Source organism: Camelus dromedarius, chromosome 9 (genome assembly GCF_036321535.1).
Source record: "Camelus dromedarius isolate mCamDro1 chromosome 9, mCamDro1.pat, whole genome shotgun sequence".
Classification (NCBI taxonomy): Eukaryota; Metazoa; Chordata; class Mammalia; order Artiodactyla; family Camelidae; genus Camelus; species Camelus dromedarius.
The window spans coordinates 51,126,163-51,130,023 of record NC_087444.1 but is presented as its reverse complement, the minus strand read 5'-3'; positions in this window follow the sequence as shown (position 1 = coordinate 51,130,023).

Genomic DNA, 3,861 nt, shown 5'->3' with positions numbered 1-3,861 from the left:
CCTGGCCGCCGCCGCCGCCGCCGCCGTTTCGCGCGTCCTCGAGCCCGCCGCGCGCTCCCGCTAAATACCACACACTGCGGCGGCCGCCATGAGGAGGCGCGGCACCGCGCGCCGGCGGCCCGGAGGGGGCGGGGCCTCCCGCGGGCGCGCAGGCGCGCAGGCGCAGAGGCGTCCGGCCGGCCGGCGGCGGGTTTCGCGGTCATCGCGGGTGCCGGGCTCCCGGAGTGGCGGTTGGCCTCCGGGCTGCTGGGCTACCGTTGCTGCGACTGAACACCTCGCGCCCAGCAAACACTGGCACATCCTGCTCTTGCCCGCAGCCGTCCCCGCCCGGGGTGACGTGGGCACTCGCCTCCCGCGTCAGGGACCTTAGTTGCGCGCCCCCCGCGAGGCTTTGTTCCGCGACCCGCGGGGTCGTCCCGCGCCGCGGCCCGGCTGTCACACAGCGCCGCCTCCGGCCCTTCCCAACTCCACTTTCCCCCGCAAAAAAAGAAACCGCGTGCCTTGGCCACCGACCGGGGACTCCACCTCTAAAGGGGAAGAGGACCGAGCCCTTTCTTTAGGTTTGCGCCGCTCTTCTAAAAGCGGAACGAGTTTTAAAAGCTTATTTTCGCTGAAAAGTGGGTAGTGGGAAGCACCCCCTTTCCCTTGTCCTCACTCGTCTGGGAGCTTTATGAGACTCTGGGTTTTCTTTACATAAAAAATAAAAGGAAAATACCATTCACGATTCTTGACAAGGCATATACCTGAACAAATGCCAGTGTCAGGCATTTACAAACTTTGGACTTCATGTGAGACCCTCCATAAAAATTAGTATTACGCTTGAAAACAAACGGGTACTTTTTATATGAGATTTTAGAAACCATCCAGGGAATAGTCTCCCACTATGTCCAAGCTCCCTACCAATAGAAAATCTTTTTTAGATGGGAAGGTTTTATGCCAGCACTGCACTGAGAACACTCAAAAGTTTCTGCCTGAAAGTGAAAGGCACACGAAGTTATGTTATGTACTAATGCAAGCTGCCAGTTTCCAGTTTCCCCCAACAAATTTGTAGACTGTGTCTGTATTGATACTTCTGCATCTGCTCTCAACCTAATACTTTGCGTATTGTGGCTGCTCTCTTCCGCCTGAACCATTAGCTCAGTTTCTTGAGATTGGGAAAGTAAAAAACCACGTGTTCTTAACCGCAACCTATGCTACTAATATACTGCTAAAAGCTGGTCCCCAAAGCCCAGGTCAGTTGAAGAACTTGGGCGAGTTACATAGGTCCCTGCAGTTATTGGTGATGTTATTCGTTTCTTCAACAATAGCCACTACTTACAGAAGAAATCCGACAAGTACTATCATACTCTGTGCTTGGTTTCGCATGGAGCTTACCTAGTGAAGAAGCCATTCATTTACCCCTTCTTCCACACAATGCTAGGTTCTGCAAATGCAGAGCCACCAAACTAGGCATGCATTCATAGAGTAGATATAATCTAGTGGGGGACACAATCAGTCTCACAAATCTATCACTACGATTGTGAAAAATGCTAAAAGGGTGGCAGGGGAAAGGTGCCTGATGCTAAGAAGTTGTATGACAGACCAGGTATATGACAGATGACTGACTAAAGAACCTGACGATTAGAAGGAATTAACCTGCTTGTGGGGGTTGGGGTGGGGAGTGGTGGAAAGTCGAGGACTTGAGTAAGGGGAAAAGCATTTCTGAGGAAAGCCTTGCATAGTAGTAGAAGCCTGCCGGATTCTAAGAACTGAAAAAAATCTCCACTGCATTTTTTTTTCCCTTGTGGAGATGGGAAGGGACTAGGAAGGCACAAGGCACATGGATGTGATGTAGACAATGATGCTGAAGAAATCAATAGGGTTCAGAAAGTATTGGGCTTTGTGGTCCAATGTACCCAATGTAACGGACAACAAACACTTCTCAGTCTGGTGAGTCCAAGAAAGGATTCACTGAGGAATAAATTTAATAAATTGGAACTGAGCCTTGGCTAAAGCGTAGGAGTTGTCCAGAGGAAGATGGAAGTCTTTCCAAGCCAAGGAAACATATGAAACAGACAATCACAAAAGAAAATGGCTGTGTCCAAGACACTGTACAGGGAGGTAGAGTTTGGTTGAGGAGACTGGCCAAAATGAGCAAAAGCTGACCAGGGAAAACACTTTTGTTTAGGCAAGAAATGAAGGCCTGAGCCAAAGAGATGGCAAAGACATGTTGAGGAGGGTCTTGGGGGGACAGAGCTGGACTGGAATCAATTGGATTTAGGGAGGGTAGGATGTGAAGAAGATCAAAGAGCTGATGCTGATGAAAATGACAAAGATATGGTAGAAATAGGGTTAGTGGCCATTTTTAAGCATCTCTGTGCCAGGCACATGCATTACCTCATCACTCTTCACTGCCCATTGGAAATATGAGGTAACGGAGGCACAAAGAGTTCAAATAACTTGCCAAAGGTCACACAGCTGCTAAGTGACAGAGCCAGCATTCAAACCCAAGCCCAGCTTCTGATGCTCTCCCCTCAGGCCTATTCTGAGATTTCTAGCTTGGCAAATGGTGATGAACAGGGAGTGCATGAGAAAGATAAATTCTTGTTTTGGAGGCATTAGGTGTGAAGAACCTGGAGCAGGCAAAAAGCAGCTGGAAATAGGACCTACAAGGAGTTGCAGGTTACTCTACACAGCCCTGCCCCACCCTACCCCACCCCCATTTGGGGTGGGGCACAGGTGTGTGTTTCTAGCAGATTCTCTGGAATGAGATAATAGGGCGTAGTAGGTGAATTAATAAGGAAAACCAAGAAGGGTTCTTTTTCAGCAATCATTTTGAGGCGGTCAATTTCAATTCAATTAAGGCAAAACTCGCCATTAGAAGATGGAATATAATACATATTTAAGATATAAGATGGAACTCAAACCAAATAAAAAAGGCAGACACAAAGCAAACGTATGGCATATACACAAGTACAGATTTAACATAGTGATGTCACACCTCACCAGTTAAGTTCTAAACTCCACCCATAAACAAAAAAAAATAAATGTGATCAATACTACAAAGTCACGGCGGTAATCAAAACAGGAGGCTATTGGCTGTTGGCAAAACAGATGTATGGATCAATGGAATAGAATAGAGAGCCTAGAAATAAACCCACACGTCCACGGTCAGTTAATTTTCAATTAAGAAGGTAAGAATATATGGTGGAGAAAAGACAGTCTCTTCAGCAAGTGGCGTTGGGAAAGCTGCACAGCTGCATGTAAATCAATGAAGTTAGAACACACCCTCACACCATACCCAAAAATAAACTCAAAATGGCTTAAAGACTTAAATGTAAGACCTGACACCATAAAACTCCTAGAAGAGAGCATAGGCAAAACATTCTCTAACACAATTTGTACCACTGTTTTCTTAGGTCAGTCTCCCATGGCAGTAGAAATAAAAGCAAAAATAAACAAATGGGACATAATCAAACTTATACACTTTCACATAGCAAAGGAAACTATAAACAAAATGAAAAGACAACCTATGGACTGGGAGAAAATATTTGTCAAGGAAGCAACCAGCAAGGGATTAATTTCCAAAATATACAGACAGCTCATACAACTCAGTAACAACAAAAAAAAAAACAACCAAAAAATGGGCAGAAGACGTAAATAACCATTTCTCCAAAGAAGACATACAGATGGCTAATAGGCAAATGAAAAGATGATCGTCACTTATTATTAGAGAAATGCAAATCAAAACCATAATCAGGTATCACCTCAGAATGCCATCATTAAAAATTATACAAATAAATGCTGGAGAGGGTGTGGAGAAAAGGAACCTTCCTACACTGTTGGTGGGAATGTAATTTGGTGCAGTCACTTTGGAGAACG